Source organism: Numida meleagris, chromosome 3 (genome assembly GCF_002078875.1).
Source record: "Numida meleagris isolate 19003 breed g44 Domestic line chromosome 3, NumMel1.0, whole genome shotgun sequence".
Lineage (NCBI taxonomy): Eukaryota > Metazoa > Chordata > Aves > Galliformes > Numididae > Numida > Numida meleagris.
This window is the reverse complement of record NC_034411.1, coordinates 29,872,253-29,897,808: the sequence shown is the minus strand read 5'-3', so window position 1 is coordinate 29,897,808 and position 25,556 is coordinate 29,872,253. Positions and strand designations below refer to the sequence as shown.

The window sequence follows — 25,556 nt, the reverse complement described above, 5'->3', positions numbered from 1 at the left end:
GACGGTGTGGCTGGGCCATTTCAAATGGGCTCTGTGAGTTTACCGGGCAGCTGCCACCTGTCTGCTCACACTACCGTTCAATAGCCTTTTTTTGGTTGGAAACTGCACTCACTGGTAAGTAAATATCTCTGCTCCACAGATGGGGAGCCCAAGAGAAGGAGGTGAGGACAGGCTTGTGAAATGGACCATTACCTCAGCCCCCAGTTCTGCGAGTTTCCAGCAGCAGAAGAGGGAGAAGAAGAACGAGTCTTATCCACCTTCCAAGAAGACCCGCAAGCTGATCTCCTCCACTGATTTTCCAATAAACTTGACTAAATTGCTTGAGTGCATTCTTGACAGCCTCAGCATAACAGAAAGGGCACTGTGCTCCCCTGAGGTAACCCCCATGAGGGCTATGCAAAACTCAAAACCAGAGGAATAAAATGTGCATTATTCAGGCCAAATCCTGCTTCATGCAGCCCACCAGTCATGCCAAGGGTGAGGCATAATTACCTTGTTAATAGGAGAGAGATGAGTGTGGAGGTACTAAAGTGTTTGCACCTGTGGTTGTTTGTCATCACAACCAGGAGACAGGCACTTCTGCTTGCACAGTGTGTGCAGACTCCTCTGTCCAGCTGGAAGGGAGGAAATCCAGAGTAAGGCAAGAATGAAAAGGCACTGCTCTCTTCATCCGTCACTGTAACAGACCAAGGAAAAAACACTTGACAGACACTTGACATGACAGTCACCATGGAGAAAAGAGACTGTGTGGTGTTAAAGAGCAAGCTGTGCAGACTCATACTTAGGCTTCTGGCTTGAAACACAGGGCTGAGCAGGACCCGGAACTGGTCCTGTGGAGACACCCTTACTGAGACTTCCAGAGGACAGCGGGAAAACCTCTGCAGTGTACATTTACAAAAGCATGTGTCCCTTGGGGAAATTTTCTTCACTACTCATCTCATAGAAACTGGCTTCTGCCTCGAAGCATGGGGATTTATTGTTCGTCGTATAAATTTGAGGGAATTTCCATTATCCATATTCATGCCTAATTTTTTATTCTGGCTCCATTCTGGTTAATTTCTGACAGCAAGGAGTTCCACAGACCCGTAAGTGTGTATTGCATGAAAACAATTTCCTAGCTTTTTATGTGCAGTTTTTCAATTTAATGTCTCATCTCCATGAAAGAAAGTAATTAGGAGGATCCAGTATAACTTCTCCAACCCATCTATTGTCTTACACTTGACAACCATGTCCCGTTATTTACCTACCTTGTTTGATAGAGACATCCAATATTTTCCTCATCCTTCTGAAGTCCTTTCTGTCTGGTTATCAGTTCCTGAACCACTTTTACTTCTCTTGCACCTCTTCTGGACAGACCTCCAAAACTGAGAACAGAACTGAAGGTAAAAGCAAGCAATACTACAGAATTACCGCATTTTTGTTCATCTCATTTCCAGCTGTTCTTTGTATTACTTTACCATCTTCCCACATGCTAGAGGGATTGCATGGAACTCTCTGTACTAGAAAGCTCACTTTTTTCTTTCCTGAAGTGAAGACACAGCATGTCATTGAATGACTTAAATGATCTCTCCCCACTCCTCAATCATGACAGCAGTAGCATCTTTAGGAAATCTTTAGGAAAGAGATTATTGGCTTTGTTCAGGTTAGCAGTTTCCTATCTTCTGTATCTCTGTTTGTTTGTCACATCCTCTTTCAGCTCTCTCTGTGTATGGGTCTGCATGAACTGCCATGTCCCTGAGATATCCCTACAGACTCACAGCAGCCTATGGGAGCAGCACTGATGGAAATAAAGAGACCTCTTGCCCCTACCAGTTCTCCAAGTTTACTCAAATCATGCCCTGAAGGTTGGGGCTACTGGAATCATGTCTGAGAGATGAAGAGCAGAATGAATGTCAGTACCCCAGTGAGGAGAGCAGTATTCTTAGGTGATATTCAGGCTCCTGCAGTGAGGAACAAAGCACTCGCACGACACTGCTGCTGTGCAGCTCTCCTGCAGGTAGGGGGACAGGCAGGTTCACTTCAGTGCTTGAGATGATAAAATCCAGATGGTAGTCGGCAAAGGCCACCAAACAAGCAGGGACAAAAGAAATCCTGTTTTATCAGGCAAAGTGGAGGGAGACCGTCCGGCAGAGCAGGGCTGACTGCACAGCCACCACACCACCGAGCATCAGCAAGCACGTCAGTCACCTGCTGGTCACAGGGGTGCTTGATGGAGATGCTCCATCTCTGAGCAACCTTGGTGTCTGGTGTGGTATGATGCATGGTAGTCAGTGGGGAAGGGCTGGGGGATCAGAAAACCCGGAAGGTGATGAGTAATAGCAGGGAATCAGCTCTTGCCTTGGTCTGGCCCATCTTTGCCTGTGGGGACCAGCCATATATAGGCCTTGTATGTGGCTGCTATGATTGCCTTTCCTACCATGACTGAGCCCAGCAACATTCTCTTACAGGCAGCTGTAAGTAGGTAGCATCCAGGTTTGCCCTGCAATTTACCACTCAGGTGCCTCTCTGGGGGCACTGTACTTCTTTACCCAGCCCACAGTGCAACAGACAGGAACACAACATCAGCTACCCCAGCAAAATGTGTGATTTCCCATCACCCAGACAATAAAAAAAACTTTACTGTTTTATAGACACCTGCTGAGAGCCTTTAAAATAGGGGACACAATTTCCATTTTCATGGTGTTCCCTTATATAATATAAAGGAACTTTAAATTTGAGTGATCTGTATTCACCTCATGGCTTACTTCCACTACCAAAGCTCTGTAAAATTTGTTGTAGCAGTGTAAATGAAAATCAAATCCAAAATGTTCCTCCATGGCACAGACTGGTGTCGGACCCTCTAAGACTATGAACAAGGCGCTGGGGAAGGGAAGGATTTCAGTGTTCAAAGAGGCCAGGTAGAAGTGGATTGGCATGGGTCTAGAAACAGGCATCATGCTGGTAACACCTTCAGTTATACCACATATGGGTATGTGTATAAATCAATACATGGATAACCCCAAATCTTTTCAAATTTGTTTCAAATGCTGCAGAGATCCAGTGGATTACTGATAATTTAGAGTTATCCTTCCTGTACATGATAACCAGTTTCATATGCAGTGTAAGCAAATATGTCAAGCAATTTCTTGGTTCACTCATCTGTAGCTGCCAGTTATGCTAGGATTTGTGTATTAACAGTGTTGGATCAAACGTCAGCTCAAATGTTGGATAATTCGAGGGGGATGCCAGTGTTCTTCCAACTGTAAAGTGAATGTGCTGGAAGATGAACAGGACTGTGAGCGGTGGTGCAGTGGTACTTTTTAAACTCCTGACAAATGCTTCAGGCAGCAAGCCTGATCACCTCCCCTGTCAAACATGGGAAGATGACTGTGGTTTTGGTGCATAACCAAGTTACATCGGAGTAGCCACCACCATGGACGGCGCTCCTCTCTGACCTCCTCTGCCACTCCTGTGGGTGCAGAGTCACAGCTGTGACTGCCAGCCTTGGATGGGGAGGTAGTACAGTTGCCAATAGTCAGAGAGCCTCGACTGCTCAGCAGCAGGTTTCTGTAACAACTGTCAGACTCCAAAAAAAAAAAAAAATCCATCCTTTTCTCTCAAGGTGTCTGCCGCTCCTCTCACCTCTCATGGATGGACTAGCACAGCTAGGAAGGATTTTGTTTTTATGACCAAGATCCACAGGAGTTCCCAAGACTCTTATTGCATACATCCTCCAAAGGAATTGGTGCATAGAAAGAAGAACAGCAGTGCCTCATCCCTTGGACCAGAACTGAGCTCTAGAGACACTTCCCATCCTTCAAGGTGGAAACTTGATTTGCATGAAACTCTGGGACCTGGACCAGGCCAGTGACTGAATGCTAGCATGTCCCAAGAACACTACAGACATGCTCTAGGGGCTGGAGGAGTGAAGATGGGACAACCTCTCTGGCCTTTCCACCTTTTCTCTTTGTTTGGCACTTCCTGCCCACCTAGTTCCCTGAGAAAATCAGGTGAGCAAAGGAGAATCATCTTTTACAAAACTGCTTCTGCAATGGATCACGAGGGGAAAGTTAGATAAGGATTTCTGGGTTGTTGAAAGAAGGAGGAAAGAAGGGAGTTTCCCAACCCAGCAAGGGTGAAAGGACACAAGGTTTACAGGAGTGAGCTTCCAGAAAAGAAGGAGGCTTTGTCTGAGGTCTTCACTGCGTTAAAGAAATGTGCAGCCTGCAAACACACTGGCTCCTGCTTTGCGATGGAGTCCTCTCACCACAGTTAGTGTGACTAAGTGACACAACATTTGAGGTGAAAGAAAGATTCACATGAATGTCAGCAGTGTGGGACCAGGAGAACTCTCTCCTCTCCTGAATTCCTGCTTCAAAACAAGCTGACCATTGGCTTCAGGCACCCGTTATTGAAAGCAGCTTCCTGGTTTCTGCTGGTGGTCTTCCCATTCTGCAAACATCCGTTGTGCTTCACCATCACACACTGCCCTTCCAAGAGGATGACAAAACATAGTAAAGCAGCTATTCAAGAACGGCACGATTTCCAGACAGAAAATGTAGTAACAGGTAAATGAAGCAAGTGGGTTAGACTTAGTCTAGGATGCTGGTACCCTTTGTTGTAGGGAGAAATGCTATGGCATTTACCAGGGGTTAAAGAAATCACTAGCTGTGCAATTTCTCCAGATCTTGCTGACTCTTTTGTTTAGTGTGGATTCAAAGGGCAGAGAGTGCTGTCTCCCACAAGAGCAAACATGCCAAAATGCCAGTGCCATTACCTGCAGCATCTAAGTTTCCCATAGTGGAAATCTAACAGAGATTGCTATTGATTCCTTTGTAGGACAGGCCAGAAGCAGAGCTCTGAATTATGCCATGTCCTTGGCCTCTTGCTCTACCTTCTTCCTGCTGAGACTGGTCACATCTCCCTCCAGCAGCCGTAGCCTACATATCCCAAGCAGGGAGACTGCTCTTGCCAGCTGCAGTAGATGAGACAAAAATAAATCACAGCACTCAGCTCTTCCAGAGCAAGACCTGTCCGCAGCCATGCAAGAGATGAACAGTAGTCAGGAGGAACTCTTCCTGAGCTCCCAGGCACAGGGCTGCTCATGTCAGGTTGTTCTTCCCAGAGGACTTCTCTGGATGGGAACATTTCTCCAAGGCTTGCTTTGTTCTCACTGTTTCCTAGCTCATATTTGACTAGTTAAAAGTTTTATCAGCCAGGGCCATAAATTAACATGACAGCTTCTAGGGAAACTCAGCCCTTTCGTCTTCTGCTCATTTCCTCTCTGTCCCTTGCCATTGATCAAACCTGCAGTTTTAGACTTTTCAAAAGCAGAAACAAAGAGAGCTCCCACCCTGTCTAATTGAGACGTGGCAAAGTTAAAAAGCAGCCACCACACATGCATTCGCCACAATTAAATTGCTTCCTTGATATTTCTGATAATTCCTTTTTCTTGTTTCCCTATTTTTTTAAAGCAGCCTTATGATTAATGGCCGCTGTGATGTGCTGACATTTTCAGCTTTTCACATATCCCACGCCCCTGTTAAATGGCGGAGGCTCAAGCTCCTATTTGCAAGGAGTGAGACACCACAAGTTGTACTATTAATCAATGTGGTAATGCAGCCAGAGAGCTCAGAGCTTGGCTTCTGGAAAACACAATACCCCCCTGGAACCTTGTAAGTGTTCGTATCAGATGTGCTTTGTACCTGAGAGCAAAGCAGGCTGGCTGAGCAGAGGGCTTGAGGCGGTATCAGAGACTGTTTGAAGGTCATTAATTTGTGTCTGATGAGGAAGAAAAAAAAAGCAGCGAAAGCCAATGCTTTTCCAATGTGTGGATTGAGGGCTCTAACAGGCCATGAAGAGCTGATGCTGGAGAGCAGGAGTTGTGTTTCAAGCCATTAAGTCCTGGCCTGACTTCCAATGTCAAAAAGGAGATGGATGATGGTGCTGAGAGCACAGTTTCCTCACATGAGAGTTTGGAGGCCACACAGTAAACTTTGAACTGGAAGATGTGTGAGGAATATCAGGCTTTGCTGGGGGCTTTCTCTGTAATAACAACTTTCAGACACTGTAAACATCTCTGATCCTAAAGAGACTTTGACAAACTTAGGTACAGGGTTTGCTGCATTGAGAATGGACAGATAGATGCTCCTGGAGGACTCAGTCCCAGCAGTGTAAGACAGGATGGCACACAAGGCTGCAGCCTGAGACTGGAAGGTAGTACTGGTCCCTCCATTTAAAGAAAGGGTCAAGAGTCAGAAAGCAAGGCACTTAGGTAACATTTAGTCATGTCCCTTAGTGAACACCTTAAGTTGCATGAGCACCATGGTTTCTTGTCAGAAAACCTCAAATTTCCATGGACAGGTTTCCTGGTCAGATCTTTGCCAGGTCAGTTGTTCAGTGGTTGGAGAGAACAGAGGGGGTTGAGGTGGGCAAGCTCGGCTTTTGTGCACAGGCAGTGGAAAACACAGCTGAGGGGTTTGTGATCAGGATTCTCCCCTGGCTCAGCATTTGTGCCTGCCCAGCATATAGCACACGAAGAAGTGGCCTACTTTAATAAAGCACTGAGCCCCTTTCATCTGAACGAGAGCAGAACCAGCTCCTTTGTAGCTGGAGGGGCAGTTACATGATATGGTTTGTGCAGCAGCAAACAGAAAGGCACAGGTTAAAAATAACCCTTTCAGAAATGGCTGGAGAAGCTCAGCTTGATCTTAATAACGCAAAGCACAGCCCTATGAACAGTGGTAACAGGACAACTGAGTGGGACTCAAGAGGTGGTATGAGGGCAGAAATTTCTTAAGTCTGCTTTTTAAGCAAAGGAAAATTATTACGTGATTACACTACGTCAGTAAGCACAGTAGCAGCAGGTCTTGGTGTCTCCAGGTTTCTGTTAATCCCTCAATGAATGTAGTTATAAGTAAAAGGAATCCAGGCAGTCCCAACTACCCCATGCAAAACAGCCATGGAAACAGCAGCTGAAAGCTTTGTCTGCCATGGCAATATGTGTCCTGTAGATGATGTTCTGAGTACCAGGAACAGAAGGTCGGGACACCTACAGTTACTGTGTTGCCTAACTAGCATGGAGATGGAAAATGTTGTGCTTACTCCTTGGGAAGACTAGTAGTGCAGTAGACCTTGGTGCAAGCAGCAGTGCTGGTAACTAGCTACTGCAGAGAGCACTCTTGTTTGGCACCACAACGATTATCCCGCACTGGCTGAGAGGGGAGCAAATGGCAACGAAGCAAAGACGAGAAACCCACAGCCTACTACACTTTGCTGTCTCTTTCTGAAGCACCAGCAGAGACGTACAAAGAAGCATAAGAGCCCTTTTTCAGGCAAATTGGGTTGAACCCCACTGTATTTCCTGCTGTCCTGTCAAACCAAATGCTGAGATGTACCAAAGAAGCAGTCTTCAAGCCATCTGGAAGGAGGGGTGAGCGACAGGTGTTCTCCCTGAACCTGAGCAAGTCACAAAACAGCCACAGGGCTCAGAAGGTCCATCAGAAAAGGACTTAAGGAAGCTTTGGAAAAGGGGTCAGGGCCAGGAGCATCAGAAGGGACACTCCAAAGGGACATGGTGGTGCAACTTACTTGGCTAGGGGTGTTTGTGCTGTGGATGGGCTTGAAGAACACATTGGGCATGCGTTTGCCAAGAAAGAACAACTCCTACTACCTCTGCTGGGGAAGGAGGGTAGACCAGCAGATCTCATGAGGTCCTTTTTAACCCCATATTTCTGCTACTACTGTGGAAGAGGCCTCTTTGTGAATAAAAAAAAAAATCCTAACCTTAATTCTTCCATAACCAGAAAACATGCTTAAACAGAGCAAATAGATCCAGATATAAAACCCAAGGGACAGGCAGCTCCATTGGAGGCAGTAGCTTTATCCAGAAACCCCAGCCACTTCCTCCCCTGCTGAATAATTCAGAGCTTCATTTTCTTATCTTCTCTAATCTGGGCTTGTACAAACCAGCCCTGCTGTTAAGTAACATGAGCGAGATAAAGAACAACAAGACATCTTCGCGCAGGGGGAGCCTCAGCAAGCAGCGTACGCCTCCTCTTGTGCTGCCACACTCTGCAAAAGAGGAACTGGCATCTCACTCCACTCTCGCCCATTTGCTTCCCTCCATCTTCTCTCCTTTCTCTACGAGGATTTAATAGGTAACTACGCTGGCTTCTATCTGAAGCTAGGAAAGCCAAGCAGTGCCAAGGGAAAATAAATAAATAAATAAATAAATAAATAAATAAATAAAGAACCCCAAGCTCTGTAATAGACTTTTCATGACATTTACTAAATCTTTCAGAAGTTTTCCTTCTTTCTGCACTAAATATCAGTTGCTTAAGATAATCTGCGAACCTGTAGAATGGCCATTAGGAGCTCCCTGGTGACTGGGTTAATTCACAGTAAATTACAGTCACTGCCAAGGAGATTGCAGGGAGGTTAGGAGGAGATTAGAAGTGGCAGGCAGTAAAGCACTGTAGAATTTACCAAAAAAAAAAAAAGCAACCTTCTCCTTTTTAAGGAAAAAAGGAAGCTCAACACTGAATTATATGTGTTGGCTTATGGTTGTTTCCACACTCTGAGAGAAGCTGCTAGACACTGTGATCAAAAGCATGCAAGTCCTCTGAGTGACCGAGTGACAGGCCAGCAGTAGCCATGCCTGAGAAATGTGAGGAACAGCTACAGAGAGACTACTCATTTCCTGGCCTTTTTTTTTTTTTTTTTTTTTTTTCAATGTGGTAGCACCCAGGAGTGCCAGCCAAGAACCAGAACCTTGGCTGCACTGTACACGTGAGAAGATGTTCCTCAGACAGACAATCCCCTATTTCACCTTCCTTTCTCTTCCTCTTTTCTTTCTCTCTGCATTCTTTCCATCCTTCTGCTTTTCACTGTTAAAATGATGGCACTGACCTTTCTCCAGCCACATCACTGGTGTTGCTGTGAGTATATGGGTTATTCAATAGCCCAATAATCACAGCTCAGAGGCAGGTTCTCTGTGTGCCTGATTCTGGTCTTGGGGATTATGAGGTATTTTTAAGCATAACATGAGAAACAGGTTCCCTATATAAACCACATCTCACAGAGCACACTTCACCTTCTTCTAACCCAGTTCCTAGCCCAACTCTCGGCCCCCTATTTGGCTACCATAAAGTTGACAATAAGTATGTTTCCATAATCACACTTAGAGGGGAAAAACCCATGATCCAGGCAACCTTTGTATTACAAAAAAAATCATTTGAGTCACATGCAACTCTTAAGCTCTGTGACAAAATTGAGCCTGGAGTGTTTTTTGGAAGATGCCAGACAGATGCCTTCACTGTAGAACCATCCCCAACTAAGAAGGAAATATAACTGTCCCTACTGCAAACCTTCTCAGAGCTCCCAAAACAAAAGTGTGCATCAAAAACACTGCCAGAGACAAAAGACTCCATCAACTCGCTTGTAAAGCATCTGTATCATCTCAAGAGACCAGTGAAGTGAGGGCAAATCTGGCACAAAGCATCGGTGGAGCCCAAGAGCAAAAGGAGATGTGGCAGGCTATCCTAGTGTGGCTTCTCGTCAGCCTCGCTCTCAAGAACCATTTCCCTTCCATTTCCAAGATCTCTTGCTCCAGCTTATGCTATGGTTGCCAGTTAATGTTCATATTCCTCCAATACTCTCCCTGTGGCTTCCCTGCTTACAAAACCCCAGTATACAGAACACTCCCTGCAAGTAGGTAGTAGGCCATCCTCCAAAGTGCTGTGGTCTCCTGCACTGTTCTGCTGGATCCATACCTCTACCATCTATTCCAGGAAGGTGCACAGGGAAGCTGTTTTAGAAAGGCAATGCCTTGACTTCTGACAGCAACCTCTTCTCTAAAATGGACAATGGGCAACAAGGTGTAGAGACCCCTGGAAGTTCAGATATTCACTCTTCAATGCCTTCCTCCCTTTCCAAGAGCCTCTGGTTCTTTGATTACCAACTTTCATATCTGCTGCTAGTAAAATTTAACTGTAGCAAAAACTAATTTGTGCCTTTTTGTTTTCTTCCTGAAAATATACATATTAACCTAACAGAAAAGCTTCCTTTCTGCTGCCAACTGGTATCAACAGTCAATCAGAATCTGTCAACATAGCAATTTTATCATCTCAAGCTCTGGTAGCAATGCAGTCGTCATGGGAACAAAAATAGTAACTATGGAATAGCTGCCTTAGTAACAACAACAACAAAAAATGTGTTGGCATAAAATTGCATTTGTAGTAAATTTCAGTTAGTGCTTTAGAAATTAAACAGTCACTGTGTGAATCCTGGAGATTGTAAATCCAAGGGCCCTCTCCAGGGAAACGGTGGCTTTCAGAGTTTTGTGAGATCTAATCTCGCTGTTGGCCCGTTGTGCTAAAGTTGAAAAAGGAGGAACAGAGGGAAACTGGTCTTTATTTTGATATGAGCTTCTGAGTAACATGAGATTAAGGATGCAGCAGCTTTATTCTGCTTGAAGAGGCAACCTGCATCTCTTCTGTATAGAGTAAAATTTGTGATGCTGTGGAGAACTACTAACTGCAGAGACTTTAAAGGCAGCCTGCTTTAGTCTGTGTGAAGATCCAAAAGAACATGACCGTGGGCAAATAGAGGGAAAAGAAACATGGAAACTGATGTACTGGAACAGGCCCATTGCCCAGTACTCTGGAGTGTATCAACATTTCAAAGGGAAAATGCATGTTTTCAAAATGCTTTTGGTCATGCATGCACAGATATTCAGCTTTGCAGGATGATGGGTCACTCTCTTAGTCCATTTGATGCTCACACTGTATTCCCAAAAGCAAGAGAATAAAAATGCAGGTTATGCCTAAGAAGGGCACTTGTTGAGTTTTTCTTTCCAGTGACTACAGTTCAATACAGTCCATGCTTTTATCCCCTTCAGAACTTTCAGACTTCTAGTTTCTGTCCTGTAACATCTTTGGAAATGGAAAAAGTCAATCCTAGCTCTACTTTGTACATGGCCTCTAAAGATTCTGCCGAATCTCTTTGCATGGCACAGATGACCATGACACTTTTAACAGCAAGGGTGAATAGCTAATTTCCAGGACTGCTTTTTAAATTCTTTGTCAAAGAGATGACCTACAGATGAACATCAAGACTACCCAGAGCAGCAGGCTCAATTCCCAGCCCTGTCTTCTCTTCCCTGCCGCTGGTTATGGAAAATAAATAACATTCTCTATCACAGAAGTCAATCAGAGACTCCAGACAGTTGAGGGAAGGGAGTTATAAGAGTCAAAATGTTTCTTACAAAAGGTTTTAGAGTTCTTTTTGAAATGAGAGCATCATTTAATGCAGTTTGCCTAAAATATAGAAACCACATCTGGTACTAGAAATGTTGAGCTGCAGGAGTCTGGAGGAGTTGAAGGGAAGTATTACTAGCTGCTTACACTGATTTTATGTTCTTCCTGAAAGGTCCAATTTTTGTTTCCTGACAGAGAAAAGATACTGTGCTATCAATCTTTAGACAGGCAGAGTTTAGGATTTTTAATATTCTTACATACACATACCTAGTTTGTTATTGGCCTCCATTCAAGGAACAGTTTTGTGGAATTGATGCTGTATTAAAATTGTAAAACCATTCCAATAAAAATGGGATGGATAGCTAGTTAATATTAATGTTTGTCTTTCTAGAATAAGAGGTCATTTAAAAGTTTGTATAATTGATGCAGCATAAGATTATCATCCATTCACTTTAGCTCCAAGACACTTCTTTTTGGAAAATGAGATTGTTGACTTGTGACAAAGGCCAGTGACCGAAATATTAAACTCCCGTTCCAGCAGATAATGTCCCCAAATAAAGTACAATCAAGGAATGGCACTAAAGGAGTACACAACTTAAGTGACCTTTTTCCAGATGAGTTTTTCCTAGTGACTTGTTACCTAGAGAGAGCATGTCCAGAGGAGAGCAATGGTCAGAAAGGTCAGGAAAGCTTTCCATTCTTCTCTGTTCTGAAATCTTTTTGAAACCTGAAGATGTGAGTATGCCTTGAGAGGCTCAGGAGAAATCGATAAGAAAATCTGCTGGAAAAGTAACAAAATCTGTGTCATGTAAAGTGAATTTGGACCTGAGGTTTAATGTCATTATCTTAAAAGGGCATCTTTCTACATTCTTCCCAGCACTGTGATAGTACACTGAAGAATGGTCAGAAAAAGTGTTTCTCAAGTGGAGATGTGAGTGCTGGAGGGTTTGGAGGATTAACCTTTCAGTTCTGGACACCAGAGCTCAAATATAAGCTTTGGCATCAGAAGTGGCTATGGGTAAGTGAGGGCTGCAATGCTACCAGCCTGGACAGAGCTGACAAGGTTACAAAACAGTTTGTGTGATTAGCCAACAGCTATGGCAGAATCAGCAACATAAGTGAAAACAGATTAGAAATGCTGCAGCTTTGAAGACAGGAACCAGGACGTTGGCTAGCAAATAAGGTTAGTTTGCTCAGAGGTGTTCCTGTGTAAATAAACAGGTGCCAGGGGATGGGAAGGGAGGTGGTAAAGCTGATCCAAAAGCAGAGCTGAAGGTGGGAAAGGGGTTGACATGCAAGGCAATAGCAGGTTATCACAAGGGAGGTTATTGCTATTATTTCTTTACCCCACATTTATATCAGGCTCTCCCTGTCACTTGCCCCTTCTCCCTTTCATCCTCACATACACAACCACTTTTCCAACAACTTTACTGTTCCTATTTCCAAAACAGACAAAAGAAACATGACTCCTTGTTGTGTCAGGGAGTTATGAGTTGTTCTCAGTGTTAAAGGTGTCTGTCTACTGTCTATACTGCTCACAACTAATCCTCAGAAGGTTTCTGTAACTCTTATATGCCACAATTAAAATGTTTTATGGATAGATTTTACCCCAAGCAAAAAGAAGTGGAAATACTCCATAAGCCCTTAATAATCTATGAGGATGAGGAAGGTTTCAGGAAGAAAATAAAGCTACTTTAGGAGACAAATGGTGCATAGCATGTGCCATGAGTGCCAGTTTGTCACTGCTCCTCTGTGCCACCTCTGTCTCAGGAGGTCCCGTAACTGCAGAACAGAGGCAGCTGAGGACAGAGAACTAAGCTAGAATCATCACCTGATTTCTTATTTCTGATACTCTTCTCCAGGCATCAGCTGGTGCCAGATGCTGGATTCTGAGGGAAGTCCCACTCAGAGCAGCTGTTTAGATGGTCGTGCTCCTACAAGACAGTTCTGACTACATGAGCTGGAAAGGAAATACCTCAGCCCAAGATGAAATATAATGAGCAGTTCATAGTGACTGCTCTCTAAAAGTGCATTTACCTTTGACTCTTCCAAGAAAATGTTGCTGAAATGAGGTTTGCTACTGCTGACCTACTTTTTCAGTTATAGAACACGTGATCACGTGATTTAAGAAATGTGACCAATTGGCAATCATTTTCCCCTATCTCAAAATAAGAACCCAAACTGGGAAGGTATCTCCAGCACATTCTGCATGGCTGTGAGCAATAGTCTTTGTGCTGCAGCAACACTCAGGTGAGGGGGAGGGCATGGAGCCCTGTCTCAGCCATGCACACATTCCAGCAAAGGCACTGAGCCCAGCTCCACTTGGGTGACAAGCTGTCTGAATGGCACAGCAAGAGGAAACCCGGGCCTGAAATGATCTCCCTGCCTAGCTTTGTGCAGCACCATACTTATCATTTGATGCAATTATGTCATTAACTAATTTGCAAATTTGCATAGAACCATTAATTTAATCTTTAAATAAATAGTATGGATTTAGCACTGGTGAAAGCGCTCCAGATTAACTGCTTGGTGAATGAAGCCGTCCGCTTATCTGTGAGACAGCAGCAGGACGAGCTTTATCCACACACTGCCCTGCCAGCACACTGCAATGTTGATTTGACAGATATACGCACAGCTTCATTGGAGGACTTTGAGGCAGGAGCTCAGTTCCATGGCTCAGGCACCTCGTAATCCCTTGGGCCAATTAGTGCACATAAGGGCAGAAAGTCTGCAATGAGGGCAGCTGGAGCCAAGCCTCACCGTGGTTACTGCACTTGAATTTCAAGATCGTCAGAATGAAAGTGATGAGCAACTTGTCATAGGAAGCCAGAAATGTCCCCTTTACAAAATGAGCATTACACAGCTGTGAGCAGCCTCGGCAGAATAATGCCTTCACACGTTCTCCCACTGTCTTATTGTCCTATGCCACCCACCTCTCTGAAGCTATTTCTACCATGCTCTACACAAGATGCTCACACTCCTTAGAAATGGGGAAGACAGACAAGGCATCTGTTGAGTGCACTGTGACAGTTCAATCAACTGGATTTACCCTGGTACTAGGGAGGTACCCCCACAGAAACTGCACTCTTCCCAGCTGCTCTGAGAGGAAGCGGTTGGGTTGAGGAGGAGCGGGAGATCCATAGATCTGTCTGCTGGTGGATGGAGCTGGATCCCCTCATCTACATGTAATAGCTGGGTGGACTGGCAGATAACAGCCCTTCTCTGTTCAGCTGGAAAATACACAGGGCCTGCACCACGCGAGGAGGAGGATCCACGCTTTGTGAAATTCCAAGGCAGTGACATAACCATGACAACTGCTGCTCTGCAATCACGACCCTGAGGACTAGGAGACAGCTGTGGCCAGCCATGGGGGATGGCAGGCAAAACCAGAGGCAGAAAATTAACAGGAAGGGAGTGAACTCACAGAATGGGATGTGAAGACAGACCTTGCTTCCTCAGATTTGCACCGGGCAGCAGGGCACACCTGGACCAGACACTTGGTTCTCAGCTGCGCTTGTTATTCTCTGCAACCTTTCAACATGACTCTTGACAGAAAAATTACCAAATGTAATGCGCTTGTGGCTCGGTTAATTTGCACCTGTATCTAATTTCAGACTTGCTAGAATAACAGAGCAGTACCCTAATCAGAACAAGAGGGGAAAAGAAGTCATGTCTGCCACTCATAAGCATCTGTAGAGGAAACTGCCCTTGCTATAAGCAGAGTCTGGTGCAGGAGGTTTTCACTGCTGGTGGATGTGGCATAGAAGGGGCAAAGTGGGACCCCACATCTGGACTTGGGTGTGAGCCCCCAGCTGTTCACAGTGGTCACCACTAGTGGCCCACTCCTTCCTGATTTCTGAGGGTCTATGCCTCTGAATTTTCATTTTGGGACACTGTTGTGAGTGGTTTACTATGGCAAGAATGTCAAAGCCACTTCGCTTCTGGCAGCTCTCCCAGGACTCTCACCCAGCCCAGTGCCAGGACACTCAACCAGGCCCCTAAGTACTAGCCCCCAGAATACCTTTGTCCTAGTCCCACAGGGCCTTGGCCTAGTCTCAGCCCAATGGCCACAGCCACCTTCTCCTTCAGTGCCTAGTACAAAACTGTGGGGGCAGAAATGTTCTTTCTGAAGAAAGCCAACAAGGATGACCTTTTATTTTCCCCTTATCCAGATTCTGTCCCTAGCCCTTCTCAAAGTGGGCCTACCTACCTTGCACTCTGCAGCCTCCTCCCTGCACAGACCCCCTTGCAGTATTTCCAGATCCCCCCCACATCCTGAAGTCCCCCAAACACATGGCCATGCTGCCCAGAGGCTATCACATGTGCCGCTGTCATACTACATCCTCTCAACCTCTGCCCAGCCTTCTTCGTACAGTCCACCTTCCCCCAGTGGCTTCTGTGATTCCTCTATTGCAGCCCCCCAGAGCAGTGAGTATCCCCAGCCACCTCCTCCCCACAAGGAGTTGGAGGCCATACAGATAAGCATGCAGCACAGAGTAGCTTGCACTTTTCACCACTGAGTGACCATTGGCTTACACTAGAGTAGCATGGGGATAGCAAATTTGGATATAAAACAATTTGAGATCTTCCAATGAAAGGGAACATCAATTAACATCAATTTCTTTGCCTGAGACACAAGTTAAGCACAGGACTGGGAATATGTAAGTCTGATGTTTCAACCTTGGCTTTCTCACTGACCTCTCATCTCTAACCCTGGTCATGCATTTTAATACCATTGCCTCCATTTCTTGTCTGAAGGAGGCTGATCCTTGATGCCCTGCCTTGCAAGGCTGCTGCGATTCTGTAATTAGGCATGGCCTGTGGGTCACTGCAAATGTAAAGAGAAATATGTAGGCATTATCTATTTATAATAGCTTCAAAATTCAGTGTCCTGTGACAGGAGGTGTACCACTGCAACGTGCTCCCTGAGGAGATCAATTGGTCCTTCCACCTCATGGCCTCGCCTCTCTCCACATGAAAGTGCTCATTTTGACAGTCTGTGCAAGGAATATCCACCCATTACACCTGAAGCAAGCAAGAAGAAGGAATTTCCAACTTTGCCTTACACCACAAAAGCATTTATCATCTTGTTATCCAAAGGGCTTTTTCTGCACTAGAGTACAATCCCAGGAGGCAGTTGCTCACTCACTGAGGGAGAACCATGCACAGCATAACCACTGACCCATGCTGATCTTCCCATTGCTGCTGAAATTTCCTCCCAGTGATATCTGGCAGCAAAAGAGCTTGGAGTCTTCCAAGCTCTTTTGAAGCAGACCAAGCCAGACCTCACACCAGAACCACAAGAGATAAAGACTACAGGGAGCAAGGCAAACTCGGGGCACTACATGTTGCAGACTGTAGACTTTCTTCATATTGCAGTAGGCTCCAGCAAACTCTCCACCTTGGTCAACTAAAGAACTGTTTCACATTCACAGTACCTGTGCACAGATTCTTTCTTTTTGTGGTTTCTATGCCATATAGCCTTTATGTGACACACTCTTTGCATGTTTAGAACAGCTAGCACAGAAATACTGGAGCCTTCTCAGGCCACCATGACTTCTACCTTGGTAATTAGTACAGACCTGCTCTTGTGAGATGAACGCCTACATATCAGTTGGCATCTGTCAGTCCTCTTTCAGTCTTAGCAGAGGCCAGGCCCTGAATACACCAGGGAAACCGAACATCTAATCCCCAGAGGTGGTGCCTCCAGGGTAGGGTTGGAGGTGTATTGGTGGTATGGTGTGGGAGAGGTTTAGTTTATCTCAGGTTCCAGAGCTATCAATTCAGCGCTGCGGTTGTGAGATGCAAAATCTTTAATTAACTTTTCCGTGCTTGCTACCAGTGCTGGTGGAAGTGGGTGGATGTGATTGTCGCTCAAGGGAGGATTCTCCCCTCCCCCTTCTTTTGAATTCCCAGACAATTACTGCTCTGTATAGAGCAACATAAATAGAGTTCCTCAGACCTGGAGGGTTTCATTTGGTTTGGTTTTGTTTGGGGTGGTTTTGCCCTCCTACCTGTTCTCTCAAATACCAAGCAATTTATAGGGCACTTTGCATTTATTTGCACACTCTTTTGCATCTTAACTGACAACCTACATGCTTTTTTAATTAAAACTTTATTGGCTTTTCCATAAGTGATATACCTATTGTAAGTGAGCACAGCTGAGTACAGATAACATGTGGTTTGTTTAGCTATCTTGCAGGAGATTATTTCTGTTATCATTGTAAGTTGATTATTGTAATTATTGAAAGAGAGAGGGCTGAGAGAGAGAGCATACAGAAGGAAAATGGGGGGAATTAAAAGATAAGAATAAAAGATAATAACAGTCTCATTTGTTCTTATTTCTTTCTCTCGACAATGTACTGTACATGCTAAATTCCAGCTTAATGTTAGAGTCAGTCCCTCCTGTTGCTAACACGCCCCCATCAATAACACAAGGTCTTTAAACCCTAGATGCCTGCAATTAACTTCAATAGCAAAGAACGCCTGGGATTGTCTCTCGTCTCGGTACTGCCAGCTTTGCCAGAATCACAGAATGCTTCTTTTCTTCTCTTTATTCTGAATTTACTTGCTTGAGTTTTTTAACACTCTTTTAGAAGTGTATGGCTTAAACACACATAACATTAAAGAGTTATATATGGGGGGCATAAAAAGATGGGAGGAGGAAGATTATACACTGCAGCAGTAACTATGCCATCCTGCCAGTCACTCTGAGGCCAGCATGTGGGATGGGAAGGCTGAAAACCCTGAAGACCAGTTGCAACACAGCAGGTGAAACATGGTGCTACTTGCTCCAGTCATGAGGGACCTATTTTCCAGAGGCACTGAACATCCCCTGCTCCTGTGAAGTACAAAGCAATTTGAAGATGCTGGGCATCTCCAAAAAGAAAGTACTAGCTATCCTAAATGAGGAGGTTTTTGCACACTTCAGATCGCCACTGACCAATGCTTACATGGGCTGGAGAAGGATGTCAGAGAGATGACTTTTCCCCATCTTACCTTTTGCTGCAGTGGGACATGGAGAGACCCTCTCATAATTCAGATGGTGCTGATAAGGTGACGTCTTAAAGATACTTTGGTCAAGACTCCTAAGATTTTCAGAGGCTGCAAATTTGAATTTGACTACGTATCCTCCTATAGCTTGAGGGGAAGGGATGGCACAATGAGCTCATGCTCTTGAAGTGGTTATGACTGCACTGCTGTTTCCCACACCTTAGAATCACAGAATCATTAATTCTGGAAAAGACCTCCAAGATCACCTCATCCAGCCACCAGCCCATTCCCACCATGCCCACTGACCGTGTCCCTCAGTGCCACATCCACACGGTTCTTGAACACCTCCAAGGACAGTGATTTTGTGCCCAACTGGATCAGCAGAAAAGGGAAAAGCATTGGTCCCTGCAGGCCACCGCCACAGTTAGCAGTGGGGCACATGTTCACATTGCCCCAAACCAAGTATGTCCCATCAAATCATTCACCCCAGATGGCAGCCTCTCTCCTCACAGGGACCAGCAAGGATTCACAGTCAATAGAGGCCAGTGCTGCAGAGATACAGTATTTCTTTGCGGGAGATCTGTCCTCTAGCCCTCAAAAGCTGAAGGGCCACAAAAACAGCTTCATTTAATGTCCTGGCCTGACTCCAGCAGGAGCCCCTGTGTCGTTCCAGGAATACTGCGAGCAGCAAACCTTGCTCAGGTTAGGGGTCAGCACTGAAGCTGTTCAGCCATTTAGATGCTTCTCAGAAAATCCCCCCAACAGACCAAGCCCCATGAAAATGACCTGAAAAATAAAACCCAAGAAATCAATGCTGTGCTCTTTACAATTTCTTTGCGGTAAATAAATACTGCATTACCTACACCACGCTCACATTAAAGGATTTTCTTCACTGTGGGTAGTCACTCAGTTCAGAATATTCAGCGTTTGCTTCCCCTGTTTGTCAGAGGACCTGATTTGTGATGTCGCATGAAACTTCAGAATGCACTGTAGCTCTCGGCTCCCTCACACAGAAAAGGAGACGTAACAAGCTGTGTACCCTTGCCCACCTCTCCAGGAGAGGGAGAGCTACAGCCCGTGTTATTGCTTTGTAATGACACCACTATTTATGATTGCAAAACTTCTTGCCAAGGTTCCAATAGCGAGGAGGAATGGGCAGGGCAATACTTTGAAGGTCAAAACAAAATGGGCAGACCGAGACAGTGTTTGCTCTGGGGACGTAAGCCCCTTGAGAGCGTCGTGAGCCACAAAAAGCAGTAGGGATCAAAACACGGTTTTCACTTGAGGGGTAGAAATCTGGAGATCAGACTGAAAATAATGTAAAAAATAACCAATTTCACAATCCCTCTTTATATAGCAGCACCCATCCTGATGTGCGTGCAGGAAGCAAAGAAGCTGAAGGGAAAATATTTTTAAAGGGAAAATACTTTTAAATGAACTCAGCTTTCTCAAACCTTTCCAGATATTCAAAGCTGAACCGTCACTCACTTTCTGGATGCCAGCTCACATCAACTTTTATTTTTCAGAATTGATTTTCTTGTTTGTATTGCTTGCCATTTTTACGTTTTTGCCCCTGAAAATACTGTAAAAACCAACTAATGGGGGTACAAAATGGGAAGTTTTATGTTCATTGCAGAAACTTGTATATGATGCAATTTGTTAAGATCTTCGCCGTTCCCACAGCAGCGTGTCAGGATTGTCTAACACCCAGCCCTTGAGTTACAGTTTTATGGCGCCGATTTATAGCGTTATAAGTTTAATATAGTGGTGCATTGTAAAAGGGCTTTTTTTTAATTAATATTTTAGACCCCAAGGAAAATACCACGAGGGCGCATGGCAGGAGGAGTGCTGTAATTTACAGAGCGCCTGGAGCACAGCCATGGAAAACCAGTTCCTAGTGATGTATCAGGATGAGTCCCACGGTAGGACACGGCCTTGCACGACTCGATTTGACCCAGCTCGGCTCGGCCCGGCCCGGCCCGGCTCGAGTGCCCGGAGCAGCGCTGCCCCCTGCCGGCCCGGCTCGGAGCCGCGGCTCCCGCTTCCAGCGCCGTGGGCCCCGCGGGCAGGGCTTGGCCGCATCGGCGTACCGAGGGCCGTGGGCAAACATACGCGAGTGGGGCTGCAGGCGGGTGGGGAGATGTATCCAGCTCCTCCTCCCCCACGTGCCTTTGGGGTACTGTGCACGCGTCGTTAGGAAGTAATAATAATCCAAAACTATGTTACTCTCTCTCGCTAATGAAAGAAATTTCCACCCCCACCCAAGACTACGGCAACCAGAAAATAACAAAACATTCCACAGAGACAGCCCCTTAATTCCCTTTCGTTGCCAATGTTAGCATCAAACTGCAAACACGTGCACAATTTAAGATGTGCCATCCTTTGTGCACTGGGCATAAAACAAAAACCTCAGGCTCAGGATTTCCCTCCTGTATGGCTCTGGTGCTCCTGGGAAGACCAGGCTGGGCTGAGGCTCTGCCACACACCTGGGCCACTTCTACGAAGCCTTCACCTCCCCAAAGGAACTGTAGAATCATTAAGGTTGGAAAAGACCTCTAAGATGATCTTGTCCATCCACCAACCCATCCCCACCATGCCCACTAGCCATTTCTGTCAGTGCCACATCCACATGGTTCTTGAACACCTCCAGGGATGATGACTCCTCCACCTCCCTGGGCAGCCTGTTCCAAAGCTTTATTACACTTTCTGATAAGAATTTTTTTCCCAATATTCAACCTGAACTTCCCCAGCCTAACAGTCCTCTCCAAGACACCTAGGAAAACCTGTGTGACTCCAGGACAAGCAGCATCAATGCCTTTGAATTTGCCATTCTCCAGTGAGCCATTTCCCAACAGACTACTGGCAACTAACAGAATTGCCTGCAAAACTAAGCTGTGTTATCTTACAACAGAGGTGGTATTGCCAAAGAAAATTGCAAAGGGAGAATGCTTTCACAACAAGGGAAAGAAAAGAGATTTTGGCTCTTGCCGTAGCCCCTCTCCCTCTGAGCCCCCTGTAGCCTTAGCAGCCCCACCATCAGCGCTGTCTGCTGTTGGAGTCAGCTCCAGCTCTCTTCTCTCTGTCACCCTTCTCTACTACCCTAGAACATCAATTCGTTTAATTGTTTGTAATTAACTACTGATTATTGTGCACAGAAGTCCAAAGAGGATAATTAAAGACAGTTCAACCAAAAGCAGTGGAAAGAGCCTGCTGTTGAAGAGGAGAGCAGTGCACAGCAAGCTCCTCCCCGTGCACATAGGTCCATGGCAGCAGCCTTGAAGCCCCAAGCAATTTCCTCAATAACTCCACCAAATGAGCTGGAGAAACACTGCCTTCTGCCTTCTCCAGCAGCATCTCTTTTTAGACAAATTGTCATTGGAAAACCTTTCAAGAAAACGTCTTGCTGTGAAATACACTTTTCTTGCTTGAAATAAAGGACATGGGCAAGTGCTGGAGCTGATAATACAAAGTGCCCACTCAGTCCTGTGTCAACACAGATCATTTTTACACACAGTAATAGACAACATGGAGTGTTGAGGAAAAGCCTGAGCAGAAGAAATGTACACGTGATAAATTTAAACCTTGGAGGACAAAATGCTGGAAGTGGAGTTTTATTGAGGTAGAGGGTTTTTACCTCCTCAGTTACACCAAAAAGAATACCAGGTCAATTAGAATGAAGAAAAGTCTTTCCAGTTGTATGTGCTAAGCTGGCTTTAAACTCAGAGCCTCTCTCATACACCACCCTTGAGCAGGATCAGCATGCAGCTGTGCGAAGGGAAGGAGGGTAAAGGAGTAGAGAAGAAGGGAGTGTCTGCAGGGAGGACTGCTGTTTGTCTCTACAAACTTGTCAGAAATAGATGAAATAGCTTTTCCTCTTCCAAAATGGACCATGTGTTCAGGAGGGGCTACCAAACTTATTCCACCATGGGCAAGTTCAAGGCTTGGTACAAGGGCAGCTCAGGCAACACAGTTGTTTCTGCTGAAAGGAAGGGATATTCTCCCTTACCCTCTTTGTATTTGTTTCTCTCTCCCTGTCTCCCAGCCCTGTGGGCCTCTCTTTTCCCTTGAGACAATTCCTATAGCTCAACAAATCCTACAATGAACTATGTGAATCATTCACCCAGCAGGATATGATCCAATTTCCTGGGTTGTTTTTCTGCTATCTTGGGGATTTAAGGCCACTGAAGGTACGACACCAGCAAGGCAAGAAATAAAAAAAAAAAAAAGTCTTTCTCCAGAGGGTTGCCAAAGCTATGCCTAAGCCCAGTAAGATAGTTCAGTATTTTGCTAGAAATAGACCTTGAATAAATCCCAACCTTGACCTGTATTTGGGCGCCCATCTCATTTCCCTGATAAAACCAGCAATGCAGAAGTGAGCAGAAGAGAAGAACAAAAAGAATAATTGAACTGCTTTGATTTTCAAAGAGAGGTTCAGGATAGCCCAGCTGTGAATATAATGAGCATCTTTTGTTTCCTCCCTAGGAGATCTGTAGGGGTACAATTGATATAAAGATACAGGCTCAACAAACTGATAAGGCATGATTAGAGGAATGCTGCTATGACAAAGTAAATTTTGAGACACAGATAGAAGGTTCTCACTGAAAAAGGTAGAGCTAATTGCAAATTCTCTTGGTTTTGCTGAAATTTGATTCTTGGCTTCATTTCATAAAGCTGAAGCCAAGGAACTGAGAACAGCTGGGATACCGGAGGCAGAGTGGAAAGGAGCAGGAATTCTGTGCAGGAGAAAATGCAAAAATTAAAACAGAATGAGGCTTAATACATCAAGGATGAACTCTGCTTTGACATTTTTAAAAAATAATATCCCGCACCCTGTAGACATGATGCTAGATGCTGTAAGAAAATAGTTTTCCTCTGAAGCTCAACATTTTAAAAGAAGTAAGGCTCATAATCCCATTGAATGTTTAAAGACTAACACTTTTAGCAGCTGTAAAAACCTAACTATAATGTATGACAGTTTGTCCATTAAATCACCTTACAGTGGGATGTATATTCTGCTTTACTCTCATGCCTGTCCTCAAAATTGGTATTTTCTCACTGCATGTCCCACTAGCATTGTACAGATCTTGTTCTAGACCTTGTATTTAGGGCTGGTCAAAAGGGATGTAAGAAACGCTTTTGAAAGATCTGACCTCCTACCAGGAAGTTCAGGAGCAAAAAGGCAAGACTTGAGCTGAGGTAAAAAAGGAACAGTTTTTCTTTTGTTAGAATTCAAGAAGCTAAGGGCAACTCCTGAAATACGCAGCTGTGGGACACACATCGATCCCAGTGATGCAGTGCTTTCCCCATAGGTTACTGCTTGGTGTGTCACGGTGCAATGGGAAGGAGGGCTCTGGTCATGGCTGGAACTGTCCTAAAACCAAGCAGGATGCCCAGGTTTCATTTACAAGGAATTTCTCTCCCTTGAACTCGGCCTGCTTTGTTCACAGAAGCATAGTAACATAGAGTAATCCAAGTTGGAAGGGACTCACAAGGATCATTGTGTCCGACTCCATTCAAACCCAATGTCTGAGAGCATTGTCCAAACACTCCCTGAACTCCGGAAGCTCGGTGCCGTGCCCACCACACTGGGCAGCCTGTTCCATGCCCACTGCCCTCTGGTGTAGAACCTGTCCATGACCCCCACTTGCCCCTCCCCTGACACTGCTCCATGCCATTCCCTCAGGCCCTGTCGCTGTCACCAGAGAGCAGAGCTCAGCACTGCCCACCCACTCCCCTCGTGAGGAGCTGCAGCCGCCATGAAGCCTCCCCTCACCCTCCTCTTCCAACGAAAACTAATGCACATTTCACCAATGTTCAGCTACTCACTGAGCCCATTCTCGCGTGGACTGCTAAGTCCTGGCACCCCAGTATTTGGGATGCTAAAAAGCAGCTGCTAGAAGCCTCAAATATTCAGATCAAGCTTCTCATTTACCCTGATCACTGACAGGCTTTTGTCCCATCCAGAAAAGCTGCTCTTGGTGCTTAGAAAGTCGTCATCCCAGCCCAGTCTTCAGCCTCTCTGCTGAGCTTCATAGCTGGTTGACAATTTTATAGCTCTGTTCCCTGTGCCAGGCTCAAAGCTGACAGTCCTCAATATTCAAATCAGTAAATGGTGCCCCAAAGTCCCGAGTTTTGTCCAAAAGTTGAAAACTCAAATAAGACTACTTTGGGATGATTTCAATTTGCCTCAATCTCTATTTTCCTACGAGTAGTTGGCCAGAGATTTGCTTTTTCAGACAGAAGGAAAGTATAAAGGCATTAATTCCTTGTAATCACCCAGCTCCAGGAGACAGACCTGCAAGTCGTCAGAGATCCAGTGAAATCCTGAGCTGGCAGCACACCAGCTCAGGAGCCTCTGAAGTGCCGCTGCGTGGAACCAGGCTTCGTGGCTCATCAGCACGGAGGAAATACAAACTTTAGTATGCAATCATTGTCACTGGAAGAATTATCTATTCTTTATCTCAGTAAGAGTGAGAGAGATTAAGCTTGGAAGCCTGTTAGCCACCACTGAAATGCCATTGTTATCATTCACAGTTAATCATCATGCCCGGCTCTAACACACTTCATCAGAGCAGCTGACACTTGGGCTCTAAATGAAAGTCGACCAAGTGGGAGACAGGAGGAAAATGCCCATGGCTGTTACATGGGTCTAGCATCTTCTGCTCAGGGCAGCTTTCAGTTCAAACAAACACCCCAGTGGCAGGGTGGGAACTCCTGGAAGATCTTTGCAGATCCCTGCCTGATCACAGCTGGTCTTGGCAGAACATTTAAACGGCATGGGGAAGTTAGCAGAAGGGCTCCCTGTCACAAAACATCCAACAGGAGACTAGCAGACACATTTAAGAAACCAGCCCCTGGTCAGAGATAATGCTTTTTAGGGTCTTTTTGGAAACTCCTGCCTGCCAGCTGCTAATGGATGGGGTTGAATTGCAGACTGAATGTTAATGAGCTCATTATGAAGAGCATTTTATCTTGTGACAAAGGTGGATTTAATCGAGTTGAAAGGTTTCCCAGAGTAAATTTTGAGATGTCCTAATAATGCAATGAAAAGTCCATTAAGGTATTTATTAATTACAATGCAGACACATTTCAGCAAGGCTGCTTCAGCAACCTACATGTGAATCTCCCAGCAGAGGAAGCTCATGAGGAAGTGCCCTTCAAACTGAAGATGAGGATGGGAGAGTTCAAATCAGAGCACAAAGGAGTTTCTCATAGTTCTGGGCCTTACCGATGGTCCACTAAAGGAAAATAGCTCCAAATTTACCTCCAAACATTTCATTTGAACAGAGCAAAGCAGAGGGTGGAAAAGCCCTGCAACAACATGTG

The 25,556-nt window shown here is 45.2% G+C and overlaps 1 long non-coding RNA gene across 1 annotated transcript; it reads right to left on the bottom strand.

The window, feature by feature from the left end:
* LOC110396770 lies at positions 446–19,167 on the bottom strand. The gene is made up of 3 exons (XR_002437238.1): positions 19,090–19,167; positions 1,248–1,364; positions 446–676 (listed from the first exon to the last, which is right to left on the bottom strand). It is a non-coding gene; the product is annotated as an uncharacterized LOC110396770 (long non-coding RNA).